The 13015-nt window shown below is 37.9% G+C and overlaps 11 non-coding genes across 11 annotated transcripts; all 11 read right to left on the minus strand.

The window, feature by feature from the left end:
• Positions 1 to 240: 240 nt before the first annotated feature.
• TRNAL-CAG (transfer RNA leucine (anticodon CAG)) lies at positions 241 to 323 on the minus strand. The gene has a single exon. It is a non-coding gene; the product is annotated as a tRNA-Leu (tRNA).
• A 624-nt stretch (positions 324 to 947) lies between these two features.
• Positions 948 to 1020, minus strand: TRNAF-GAA (transfer RNA phenylalanine (anticodon GAA)). Its single transcript has one exon. It is a non-coding gene; the product is annotated as a tRNA-Phe (tRNA).
• A 471-nt stretch (positions 1021 to 1491) lies between these two features.
• On the minus strand, positions 1492 to 1574 carry TRNAL-CAG (transfer RNA leucine (anticodon CAG)). Its single transcript has one exon. It is a non-coding gene; the product is annotated as a tRNA-Leu (tRNA).
• A 624-nt stretch (positions 1575 to 2198) lies between these two features.
• Positions 2199 to 2271, minus strand: TRNAF-GAA (transfer RNA phenylalanine (anticodon GAA)). The gene has a single exon. It is a non-coding gene; the product is annotated as a tRNA-Phe (tRNA).
• Positions 2272 to 2742: 471 nt separating this feature from the next.
• On the minus strand, positions 2743 to 2825 carry TRNAL-CAG (transfer RNA leucine (anticodon CAG)). Its single transcript has one exon. It is a non-coding gene; the product is annotated as a tRNA-Leu (tRNA).
• A 624-nt stretch (positions 2826 to 3449) lies between these two features.
• TRNAF-GAA (transfer RNA phenylalanine (anticodon GAA)) lies at positions 3450 to 3522 on the minus strand. Its single transcript has one exon. It is a non-coding gene; the product is annotated as a tRNA-Phe (tRNA).
• A 471-nt stretch (positions 3523 to 3993) lies between these two features.
• On the minus strand, positions 3994 to 4076 carry TRNAL-CAG (transfer RNA leucine (anticodon CAG)). The gene has a single exon. It is a non-coding gene; the product is annotated as a tRNA-Leu (tRNA).
• A 624-nt stretch (positions 4077 to 4700) lies between these two features.
• TRNAF-GAA (transfer RNA phenylalanine (anticodon GAA)) lies at positions 4701 to 4773 on the minus strand. Its single transcript has one exon. It is a non-coding gene; the product is annotated as a tRNA-Phe (tRNA).
• Positions 4774 to 5244: 471 nt separating this feature from the next.
• On the minus strand, positions 5245 to 5327 carry TRNAL-CAG (transfer RNA leucine (anticodon CAG)). The gene has a single exon. It is a non-coding gene; the product is annotated as a tRNA-Leu (tRNA).
• Positions 5328 to 5951: 624 nt separating this feature from the next.
• On the minus strand, positions 5952 to 6024 carry TRNAF-GAA (transfer RNA phenylalanine (anticodon GAA)). The gene has a single exon. It is a non-coding gene; the product is annotated as a tRNA-Phe (tRNA).
• A 3213-nt stretch (positions 6025 to 9237) lies between these two features.
• TRNAF-GAA (transfer RNA phenylalanine (anticodon GAA)) lies at positions 9238 to 9310 on the minus strand. The gene has a single exon. It is a non-coding gene; the product is annotated as a tRNA-Phe (tRNA).
• Positions 9311 to 13015: the final 3705 nt, after the last annotated feature.

The raw sequence follows: 13015 nt of genomic DNA on the forward strand, positions 1-13015 counted from the left end.
ATCAGGTTCATTGACCGCCAGCAGTATTTTTATAGTGCCAAGACAGCTAACATATGCACATAAAAACTATTTCACGGTCCTAGAGTTCCGTTTATGGACGACAATTTCAGATTCACCCCAAAGACTCCCAGGTAGTGGTAACTTTGGGATCAGATTTTTTAAGGCCCATTGCTAAGTTTGGTTTGATCCCCATCTAATCAATAATTGACTGAGAATCTGTATAGTTTCATGAAAAGGTGATGTCAGAAGTGGGATTTGAACCCACGCCTCCAAGAGAGACTGCGACCTGAACGCAGCGCCTTAGACCACTCGGCCATCCTGACTTCTTGTGGATTTTTCATATGTGTACTTTTTGTCAGCATTCACTTTCAAACCTCCTTTTATTTTGTTAGGATGTTAGAAATGTTAGATTTCTCACAAAATGCGGTGATGCACCATATTTCTTCAGAATCTACTGTTTGGCCACACAGCAGGGCTTTGAAAATAAGAGCGCTATTTGGATTTTGGAATGCAGATTTTGCAAGAATAGTTTGCAGGTAAAATTTGCAGAGTACCAAAAGTACCAAAACAGCAGAAACCCCCCCAAAGTGACCCCATTTTAGAAATTACTTCTCACAATGAATTCATATACACCACAGCATTTCATAGTCAAACATACATGGTTGAAATCATTCAGCTAGTGTCTGATACATGCTTTCTTTATCGGCTATCAGGTTCCCTTTAAATCCTCTTACAGCTAAGTGAAATGGAAATAAACAAAACAGAGGAAAAATTACAAAAAAATAATAATTTGCTCAAATGGAAAAGTTCCCATTTCTCATCTTTTTAACATTTTATTTTCTGTAGATAGTTAAGATTTTTAGGCCTTTTACATTTTCTTTAAATAATTAGTCCACGTGCTTTGTTTATTTTCTCCTTAAAATGTAAAGAATCAAGAAAAATGATGTTGCCGAAACCCGGGATCGAACCAGGGACCTTTAGATCTTCAGTCTAACGCTCTCCCATCTGAGCTATTTCGGCCAAACACAAACAACTTTAGGAGTGCTAGACACTTGGCAAATGTCAAGCGAAACCCCTGAAAGTAGATATTTTTATTTTTGCTTTGACTGGTTTTTGCAGCATGATTTCTATTTGAAACTCCTGCTATTTTGTTGTACATATTTAATAACTTTCATTAACTCTTTGTGAATGAGTAGAAAAAAACAGCAATTTTGACAGAGATTTTTTTACATTTTCAATTTGACTCCATTCATCAGGTTCATTGACCGCCAGCAGTATTTTTAAAGTGCCAAGACAGCTAACATATGCACATAAAAACTATTTCACGGTCCTAGAGTTCCGTTTATAGACGACAATTTCAGATTCACCCCAAAGACTCCCAGGTAGTGGTAACTTTGGGATCAGATTTTTTAAGGCCCATTGCTAAGTTTGGTTTGATCCCCATCTAATCAATAATTGACTGAGAATCTGTATAGTTTCATGAAAAGGTGATGTCAGAAGTGGGATTTGAACCCACGCCTCCACGAGAGACTGCGACCTGAACGCAGCGCCTTAGACCACTCGGCCATCCTGACTTCTTGTGGATTTTTCATATGTGTACTTTTTGTCAGCATTCACTTTCAAACCTCCTTTTATTTTGATAGGATGTTAGAAATGTTAGATTTCTCACAAAATGCGGTGATGCACCATATTTCTTCAGAATCTACTGTTTGGCCACACAGCAGGGCTTTGAAAATAAGAGCGCTATTTGGATTTTGGAATGCAGATTTTGCAAGAATAGTTTGCAGGTAAAATTTGCAGAGTACCAAAAGTACCAAAACAGCAGAAACCCCCCCAAAGTGACCCCATTTTAGAAATTACTTCTCACAATGAATTCATATACACCACAGCATTTCATAGTCAAACATACATGGTTGAAATCATTCAGCTAGTGTCTGATACATGCTTTCTTTATCAGCTATCAGGTTCCCTTTAAATCCTCTTACAGCTAAGTGAAATGGAAATAAACAAAACAGAGGAAAAATTACAAAAAAATAATAATTTGCTCAAATGGAAAAGTTCCCATTTCTCATCTTTTTAACATTTTATTTTTTGTAGATAGTTAAGATTTTTAGGCCTTTTACATTTTCTTTAAATAATTAGTCCACGTGCTTTGTTTATTTTCTCCTTAAAATGTAAAGAATCAAGAAAAATGATGTTGCCGAAACCCGGGATCGAACCAGGGACCTTTAGATCTTCAGTCTAACGCTCTCCCATCTGAGCTATTTCGGCCAAACACAAACAACTTTAGGAGTGCTAGACACTTGGCAAATGTCAAGCGAAACCCCTGAAAGTAGATATTTTTATTTTTGCTTTGACTGGTTTTTGCAGCATGATTTCTATTTGAAACTCCTGCTATTTTGTTGTACATATTTAATAACTTTCATTAACTCTTTGTGAATGAGTAGAAAAAAACAGCAATTTTGACAGAGATTTTTTTACATTTTCAATTTGACTCCATTCATCAGGTTCATTGACCGCCAGCAGTATTTTTATAGTGCCAAGACAGCTAACATATGCACATAAAAACTATTTCACAGTCCTAGAGTTCCGTTTATAGACGACAATTTCAGATTCACCCCAAAGACTCCCAGGTAGTGGTAACTTTGGGATCAGATTTTTTAAGGCCCATTGCTAAGTTTGGTTTGATCCCCATCTAATCAATAATTGACTGAGAATCTGTATAGTTTCATGAAAAGGTGATGTCAGAAGTGGGATTTGAACCCACGCCTCCAAGAGAGACTGCGACCTGAACGCAGCGCCTCAGACCACTCGGCCATCCTGACTTCTTGTGGATTTTTCATATGTGTACTTTTTGTCAGCATTCACTTTCAAACCTCCTTTTATTTTGTTAGGATGTTAGAAATGTTAGATTTCTCACAAAATGCGGTGATGCACCATATTTCTTCAGAATCTACTGTTTGGCCACACAGCAGGGCTTTGAAAATAAGAGCGCTATTTGGATTTTGGAATGCAGATTTTGCAAGAATAGTTTGCAGGTAAAATTTGCAGAGTACCAAAAGTACCAAAACAGCAGAAACCCCCCCAAAGTGACCCCATTTTAGAAATTACTTCTCACAATGAATTCATATACACCACAGCATTTCATAGTCAAACATACATGGTTGAAATCATTCAGCTAGTGTCTGATACATGCTTTCTTTATCAGCTATCAGGTTCCCTTTAAATCCTCTTACAGCTAAGTGAAATGGAAATAAACAAAACAGAGGAAAAATTACAAAAAAATAATAATTTGCTCAAATGGAAAAGTTCCCATTTCTCATCTTTTTAACATTTTATTTTCTGTAGATAGTTAAGATTTTTAGGCCTTTTACATTTTCTTTAAATAATTAGTCCACGTGCTTTGTTTATTTTCTCCTTAAAATGTAAAGAATCAAGAAAAATGATGTTGCCGAAACCCGGGATCGAACCAGGGACCTTTAGATCTTCAGTCTAACGCTCTCCCATCTGAGCTATTTCGGCCAAACACAAACAACTTTAGGAGTGCTAGACACTTGGCAAATGTCAAGCGAAACCCCTGAAAGTAGATATTTTTATTTTTGCTTTGACTGGTTTTTGCAGCATGATTTCTATTTGAAACTCCTGCTATTTTGTTGTACATATTTAATAACTTTCATTAACTCTTTGTGAATGAGTAGAAAAAAACAGCAATTTTGACAGAGATTTTTTTACATTTTCAATTTGACTCCATTCATCAGGTTCATTGACCGCCAGCAGTATTTTTAAAGTGCCAAGACAGCTAACATATGCACATAAAAACTATTTCACGGTCCTAGAGTTCCGTTTATAGACGACAATTTCAGATTCACCCCAAAGACTCCCAGGTAGTGGTAACTTTGGGATCAGATTTTTTAAGGCCCATTGCTAAGTTTGGTTTGATCCCCATCTAATCAATAATTGACTGAGAATCTGTATAGTTTCATGAAAAGGTGATGTCAGAAGTGGGATTTGAACCCACGCCTCCAAGAGAGACTGCGACCTGAACGCAGCGCCTTAGACCACTCGGCCATCCTGACTTCTTGTGGATTTTTCATATGTGTACTTTTTGTCAGCATTCACTTTCAAACCTCCTTTTATTTTGTTAGGATGTTAGAAATGTTAGATTTCTCACAAAATGCGGTGATGCACCATATTTCTTCAGAATCTACTGTTTGGCCACACAGCAGGGCTTTGAAAATAAGAGCGCTATTTGGATTTTGGAATGCAGATTTTGCAAGAATAGTTTGCAGGTAAAATTTGCAGAGTACCAAAAGTACCAAAACAGCAGAAACCCCCCCAAAGTGACCCCATTTTAGAAATTACTTCTCACAATGAATTCATATACACCACAGCATTTCATAGTCAAACATACATGGTTGAAATCATTCAGCTAGTGTCTGATACATGCTTTCTTTATCAGCTATCAGGTTCCCTTTAAATCCTCTTACAGCTAAGTGAAATGGAAATAAACAAAACAGAGGAAAAATTACAAAAAAATAATAATTTGCTCAAATGGAAAAGTTCCCATTTCTCATCTTTTTAACATTTTATTTTTTGTAGATAGTTAAGATTTTTAGGCCTTTTACATTTTCTTTAAATAATTAGTCCACGTGCTTTGTTTATTTTCTCCTTAAAATGTAAAGAATCAAGAAAAATGATGTTGCCGAAACCCGGGATCGAACCAGGGACCTTTAGATCTTCAGTCTAACGCTCTCCCATCTGAGCTATTTCGGCCAAACACAAACAGCTTTAGGAGTGCTAGACACTTGGCAAATGTCAAGCGAAACCCCTGAAAGTAGATATTTTTATTTTTGCTTTGACTGGTTTTTGCAGCATGATTTCTATTTGAAACTCCTGCTATTTTGTTGTACATATTTAATAACTTTCATTAACTCTTTGTGAATGAGTAGAAAAAAACAGCAATTTTGACAGAGATTTTTTTACATTTTCAATTTGACTCCATTCATCAGGTTCATTGACCGCCAGCAGTATTTTTATAGTGCCAAGACAGCTAACATATGCACATAAAAACTATTTCACGGTCCTAGAGTTCCGTTTATAGACGACAATTTCAGATTCACCCCAAAGACTCCCAGGTAGTGGTAACTTTGGGATCAGATTTTTTAAGGCCCATTGCTAAGTTTGGTTTGATCCCCATCTAATCAATAATTGACTGAGAATCTGTATAGTTTCATGAAAAGGTGATGTCAGAAGTGGGATTTGAACCCACGCCTCCAAGAGAGACTGCGACCTGAACGCAGCGCCTTAGACCACTCGGCCATCCTGACTTCTTGTGGATTTTTCATATGTGTACTTTTTGTCAGCATTCACTTTCAAACCTCCTTTTATTTTGTTAGGATGTTAGAAATGTTAGATTTCTCACAAAATGCGGTGATGCACCATATTTCTTCAGAATCTACTGTTTGGCCACACAGCAGGGCTTTGAAAATAAGAGCGCTATTTGGATTTTGGAATGCAGATTTTGCAAGAATAGTTTGCAGGTAAAATTTGCAGAGTACCAAAAGTACCAAAACAGCAGAAACCCCCCCAAAGTGACCCCATTTTAGAAATTACTTCTCACAATGAATTCATATACACCACAGCATTTCATAGTCAAACATACATGGTTGAAATCATTCAGCTAGTGTCTGATACATGCTTTCTTTATCAGCTATCAGGTTCCCTTTAAATCCTCTTACAGCTAAGTGAAATGGAAATAAACAAAACAGAGGAAAAATTACAAAAAAATAATAATTTGCTCAAATGGAAAAGTTCCCATTTCTCATCTTTTTAACATTTTATTTTCTGTAGATAGTTAAGATTTTTAGGCCTTTTACATTTTCTTTAAATAATCAGTCCACGTGCTTTGTTTATTTTGTCCTTAAAATGTAAAGAATCAAGAAAAATGATGTTGCCGAAACCCGGGATCGAACCAGGGACCTTTAGACCTTCAGTCTAACGCTCTCCCATCTGAGCTATTTCGGCCAAACACAAACAACTTTAGGAGTGCTAGACACTTGGCAAATGTCAAGCAAAACCCCTGAAAGTAGATATTTTTATTTTTGCTTTGACTGGTTTTTGCAGCATGATTTCTATTTGAAACTCCTGCTATTTTGTTGTACATATTTAATAACTTTCATTAACTCTTTGTGAATGAGTAGAAAAAAACAGCAATTTTGAGAGAGATTTTTTTACATTTTCAATTTGACTCCATTCATCAGGTTCATTCAAACCCTGTGTTTGTGAGACAGGTGATGGTTGCACATAAAAGACAATGTGCATGCATAATGTTACATCAAGTTTTATTTGTTATTAAATGCAAATAATTGGAGCAAAAAAGGAGACAACAATTTAGAGAAAATATTTTAATGATTGTTAACTTTCAATGTGAAAACATTTGTCCCAAAATGTGCTGAAACTTAGATGTCAGTATCGCATGTGCATTTCAGACTTTAAAACTATGATTACCTGCTTTTTAAGCTTTTGTTTATTAAGTATTTTTATGGTCTATTGATGAATGAGGTAATCAAATTATGAAAAATAATTATTTTGGCATCGCTTTATTCTGAGGACTATAACTTTTTTATTTTTTTGCTGATGATGCTGTATGGCGGCTCGTTTTTTGCGGGACAAGATGACGTTTTCAGCGGTAACATGGTTATTTATATCCGTCTTTTTGATCGCGTGTTATTCCACTTTTTGTTCGGCGGTATGGTAATAAAGCGTTGTTTTTTGCCTCGGTTTTTTTTTTTTCTTACGGTGTTTACTGAAGGGGTTAACTAGTGGGCCAGTTTTATAGGTTGGGTCGTTACGGACGCGGCGATACTAAATATGTGTACTTTTATTGTTTTTGTTTGTTTTTTTTAGATAAAGAAATGTATTTATGGGAATAATATTTTTTTATTATTATTATTTATTTAGGAATTATTTTTTTTTTTTTTTACACATGTGGAAATTTTTTTTTTTACTTTTTTACTTTGACCCAGGGGGGGACATCACAGATCGCAGATCTGATAGTGTGCACAGCACTCTATCAGATCTGCGATCATACTTTCATCGGAGCAGGCTGCAGCTTTCATCTGCAGCCTGCTCCGACCCGGAAGTGCTCCCTGCAGGACCCGGATACAGCCCCTCGGCCATTTTGGATCCGGGGCCTGCAGGGAGAAGACGTTCGGTACGAGGTGAGTACATCACCTTGTACCGATCGTCTCAGGGAAGCCCGCAGGGAGCCCCCTCCCTGCGCGATGCTTCCCTGTACCGCCGGTACACCGCGATCATGTTTGATCGCGGTGTGCCGGGGGTTAATGTGCCGGGGGCGGTCCGTGACCGCTCCTGGCACATAGTGCCGGATGTCAGCTGCGATATGCAGCCGACACCCGGCCGCGATCGGCCGCGCTCCCCCCGTGAGCGCGGCCGATCGCGTATGACGTACTATACCGTCACCGAGAATTAAGGCCCACCCCACCTCGATGGTATAGTACGTCATATGGGATTAAGGGGTTAAATGCAAATAATTGGAGCAAAAAAGGAGACAACAATTTAGAGAAAATATTTTAATGATTGTTAACTTTCAATGTGAAAACATTTGTCCCAAAATGTGCTGAAACTTAGATGTCAGTATCGCATGTGCATTTCAGACTTTAAAACTATGATTACCTGCTTTTTAAGCTTTTGTTTATTAAGTATTTTTATGGTCTATTGATGAATGAGGTAATCAAATATGAAATTAGACTTACCGGCAATTCAGTTTATAGAAATCTCCCAGAACAGCCCCATAGGATGTGGAGTCTCCGCCCTAATAGGGAAAGAAAACACAAAGAGTTGAAATAGTCCCGCCCCATTGACCGCCGGCAGTATTTTTATAGTGCCAAGACAGCTAACATATGCACATAAAAACTATTTCACGGTCCTAGAGTTCCGTTTATAGACGACAAATTCAGATTCACCCCAAAGACTCCCAGGTAGTGGTAACTTTGGGATCGGATTTTTTAAGGCCCATTGCTAAGTTTGGTTTGATCCCCATCTAATCAATAATTGACTGAGAATCTGTATAGTTTCATGAAAAGGTGATGTCAGAAGTGGGATTTGAACCCATGCCTCCAAGAGAGACTGCGACCTGAACGCAGCGCCTTAGACCGCTCAGCCATCCTGACGTCTTGTAGATTCTGTGCCTTAACTCTTTCCAAGTTAGTCAGCAGAAATATGACCAGTAATTGTCATTGAAAATTATTTTAAAATATTTAATATTACAGTTTTTATTTCAATACATTTGTTTAAACTATTAGTCATCAAGCCTATTTTGAGCTAAATGGCCAAGCCCCATTTTAAAAAAATATGACTTTTATCACTGTATGCAGTAATAACTCTGGAATGCTTCTACATATCCCCGTAATTCTGAAAGTGTTTTTTGTGACACATTGTACTTTACATTAACTGTAAATTTAGGTCAATATATTTTTAGTTTTTTTCTGTGAAAATATCTAAATTTTGTTTAAAATTTTGAAATATTAGTCATTTTTATTCTTTGACTGCTTATATCCTTAAACCAACTTGTCGCACCACACAAAAATGTAAATAAATAGCATTTTTCATATGTGTACTTTTTGTCAGCATTCACTTTCAAACCTCCTTTTATTTTGTTAGGATGTTAGAAATGTTAGATTTCTCACAAAATGCGGTGATGCACCATATTTCTTCAGAATCTACTGTTTGGCCACACAGCAGGGCTTTGAAAATAAGAGCGCTATTTGGATTTTGGAATGCAGATTTTGCAAGAATAGTTTGCAGGTAAAATTTGCAGAGTACCAAAAGTACCAAAACAGCAGAAACCCCCCCAAAGTGACCCCATTTTAGAAATTACTTCTCACAATGAATTCATATACACCACAGCATTTCATAGTCAAACATACATGGTTGAAATCATTCAGCTAGTGTCTGATACATGCTTTCTTTATCAGCTATCAGGTTCCCTTTAAATCCTCTTACAGCTAAGTGAAATGGAAATAAACAAAACAGAGGAAAAATTACAAAAAAATAATAATTTGCTCAAATGGAAAAGTTCCCATTTCTCATCTTTTTAACATTTTATTTTCTGTAGATAGTTAAGATTTTTAGGCCTTTTACATTTTCTTTAAATAATCAGTCCACGTGCTTTGTTTATTTTCTCCTTAAAATGTAAAGAATCAAGAAAAATGATGTTGCCGAAACCCGGGATCGAACCAGGGACCTTTAGATCTTCAGTCTAACGCTCTCCCATCTGAGCTATTTCGGCCAAACACAAACAACTTTAGGAGTGCTAGATAGGGTTGAGCGAAACGGGTCGATCATTTTCAAAAGTCGCCGACTTTTGGCTAAGTCGGCGTCTCATGAAACCCGATCCGACCCCTGTGCTTGTCGGCCATGCGGTACGCGACTTTCGCGCCAAAGTCGCGTTTCAATGACGCGAAAAGCGCCATTTCTCAGCCAATGAAGGTGAACGCAGAGTGTGGGCAGCGTGATGACATAGATCCTGGTCCCCACCATCTTAGAGAAGGGCATTGCAGTGATTGGCTTGCTGTCTGCGGCGTCACAGGGGCTATAAAGGGGCGTTCCCGCCGACCGCCATCTTACTGCTGCTGATCTGAGCTTAGGGAGAGGTTGCTGCCGCTTCGTCAGAAGCAGGGAGAGCGTTAGGCAGGGTCCACTAACCACCAAACCGCTTGTGCTGCAGCGATTTCCACTGTCCAACACCACCTTCGGTGTGCAGGGACTGTGGAAGCTATTTTTTTTTTTTTTTCCCCTCAGCGCTGTAGCTCATTGGGCTGCCCTAGAAGGCTCCGTGATAGCTGTATTGCTGTGTGTACGCCACTGTGGAAACCAACTGCTTTTTTCAAAGCACATATCCTCTTGTTCCTTCCTTTCTGCACAGCTATCTTTTTTGTTTGTCCACACTTTTTATTTAATTTGTGCATCAGTCCACTCCTATTGCTGCCTGCCATACCTGGCTTACATTACTGCAGGGAGATAGTAATTGTAGGACAGTTTTTTTTTTTTTTTTTTTTTTTTTTTTGTGGGAGATTAAGATTGGCATTTCTGCTACAGTGCCATCCCTGTGTGTGCCATCTCTCACTGAGTGGGCCATAGAAAGCCTATTTATTTTTTCCGTGATTTGTGTTCTAAAATCTACCTCAACACAAAAACACTACATCAATCAGTGGGAGAAAAATATTGGCCTCAGTCAGGGCTTGTGTGCCACTGCTGTGTGTGCTATCTCTCATTCAGTGGGCTATAGCAAGCCTATTTTTTTTTTTTTTTTTTAATATTATTTGGTTTCTAAAGTCTCCCTGAAAAAAAAAAAAAACCTAAAAAAACAGTGGGAGAGTAATATTGCCCTTTCAGCTTGTGTGCCAGTCTTGACTCCTGGGTGTGCCACCTCTCTCCCTCTCATTCAGTGGGCCATAGAAAGCCTATTTATTTTTTTTAAAAAATATTATTGGGTTTCTAAAGTCTCCCTGAAAAAACAAAAAATACATAAAAAAACAGTGGGAGAGTAATATTGCCCTTTCAGCTTGTGTGCCAGTCTTGACTCCTGGGTGTGCCACCTCTCTCCCTTTCATTCAGTGGGCCATAGAAAGCCTATTTATTTTTTCCGTGATTTGTGTTCTAAATTCTACCTCAACACAAAAACACTACATCAATCAGTGGGAGAAAAATATTGGCCTCAGTCAGGGCTTGTGTGCCACTGCTGTGTGTGCTATCTCTCATTCAGTGGGCTATAGCAAGCCTATTTTTTTTTTTTTTTTTTTTTTTTTAATATTATTTGGTTTCTAAAGTCTCCCTGAAAAAAAAAAAAAAACCTAAAAAAACAGTGGGAGAGTAATATTGCCCTTTCAGCTTGTGTGCCAGTCTTGACTCCTGGGTGTGCCACCTCTCTCCCTCTCATTCAGTGGGCCATAGAAAGCCTATTTATTTATTTTTTTTAATATTATTTGGTTTCTAATTCTCCCTGAAAAAAAAAAAAAAACCTAAAAAAACAGTGGGAGAATAATATTGCCCTTTCAGCTTGTGTGCCAGTCTTGACTCCTGGGTGTGCCACCTCTCTCCCTCTCATTCAGCGGGCCATAGAAAGCCTATTTATTTTTTTTAAAAAATATTATTGGGTTTCTAAAGTCTCCCTGAAAAAACAAAAAATACATAAAAAAACAGTGGGAGAGTAATATTGCCCTTTCAGCTTGTGTGCCAGTCTTGACTCCTGGGTGTGCCACCTCTCTCCCTTTCATTCAGTGGGCCATAGAAAGCCTATTTATTTTTTTTTTTAAATATTATTGGGTTTCTAAAGTCTCCCTGAAAAAAAAAAAAAAACCTAAAAAAACAGTGGGAGAGTAATATTGCCCTTTCAGCTTGTGTGCCAGTCTTGACTCCTGGGTGTGCCACCTCTCTCCCTCTCATTCAGTGGGCCATAGAAAGCCTATTTATTTTTTTTTTAAAATATTATTGGGTTTCTAAAGTCTCCCTGAAAAAAAAAAAAAAAACCTAAAAAAACAGTGGGAGAGTAATATTGCCCTTTCAGCTTGTGTGCCAGTCTTGACTCCTGGGTGTGCCACCTCTCTCCCTCTCATTCAGTGGGCCATAGAAAGCCTATTTATTTTTTTTTTTAAATATTATTGGGTTTCTAAAGTCTCCCTGAAAAAACAAAAAATACATAAAAAAACAGTGGGAGAGTAATATTGCCCTTTCAGCTTGTGTGCCAGTCTTGACTCCTGGGTGTGCCACCTCTCTCCCTTTCATTCAGTGGGCCATAGAAAGCCTATTTATTTTTTCCGTGATTTGTGTTCTAAATTCTACCTCAACACAAAAACACTACATCAATCAGTGGGAGAAAAATATTGGCCTCAGTCAGGGCTTGTGTGCCACTGCTGTGTGTGCTATCTCTCATTCAGTGGGCTATAGCAAGCCTATTTTTTTTTTTTTTTTTATATTATTTGGTTTCTAAAGTCTCCCTGAAAAAAAAAAAAAAACCTAAAAAAACAGTGGGAGAGTAATATTGCCCTTTCAGCTTGTGTGCCAGTCTTGACTCCTGGGTGTGCCACCTCTCTCCCTCTCATTCAGTGGGCCATAGAAAGCCTATTTATTTTTTTTTTTAAATATTATTGGGTTTCTAAAGTCTCCCTGAAAAAACAAAAAATACATAAAAAAACAGTGGGAGAGTAATATTGCCCTTTCAGCTTGTGTGCCAGTCTTGACTCCTGGGTGTGCCACCTCTCTCCCTTTCATTCAGTGGGCCATAGAAAGCCTATTTATTTTTTCCGTGATTTGTGTTCTAAATTCTACCTCAACACAAAAACACTACATCAATCAGTGGGAGAAAAATATTGGCCTCAGTCAGGGCTTGTGTGCCACTGCTGTGTGTGCTATCTCTCATTCAGTGGGCTATAGCAAGCCTATTTTTTTTTTTTTTTTTATATTATTTGGTTTCTAAAGTCTCCCTGAAAAAAAAAAAAAAACCTAAAAAAACAGTGGGAGAGTAATATTGCCCTTTCAGCTTGTGTGCCAGTCTTGACTCCTGGGTGTGCCACCTCTCTCCCTCTCATTCAGTGGGCCATAGAAAGCCTATTTATTTTTTTTTTTAAATATTATTGGGTTTCTAAAGTCTCCCTGAAAAAACAAAAAATACATAAAAAAACAGTGGGAGAGTAATATTGCCCTTTCAGCTTGTGTGCCAGTCTTGACTCCTGGGTGTGCCACCTCTCTCCCTTTCATTCAGTGGGCCATAGAAAGCCTATTTATTTTTTTTTTAAAATATTATTGGGTTTCTAAAGTCTCCCTGAAAAAAAAAAAAAAACCTAAAAAAACAGTGGGAGAGTAATATTGCCCTTTCAGCTTGTGTGCCAGTCTTGACTCCTGGGTGTGCCACCTCTCTCCCTCTCATTCAGTGGGCCATAGAAAGCCTATTTATTTTTTTTTTAAAATATTATTGGGTTTCTAAAGTCTCCCTGAA

The sequence above is a fragment of the Ranitomeya variabilis genome, chromosome 4 (assembly GCF_051348905.1).
Source record: "Ranitomeya variabilis isolate aRanVar5 chromosome 4, aRanVar5.hap1, whole genome shotgun sequence".
Lineage (NCBI taxonomy): Eukaryota > Metazoa > Chordata > Amphibia > Anura > Dendrobatidae > Ranitomeya > Ranitomeya variabilis.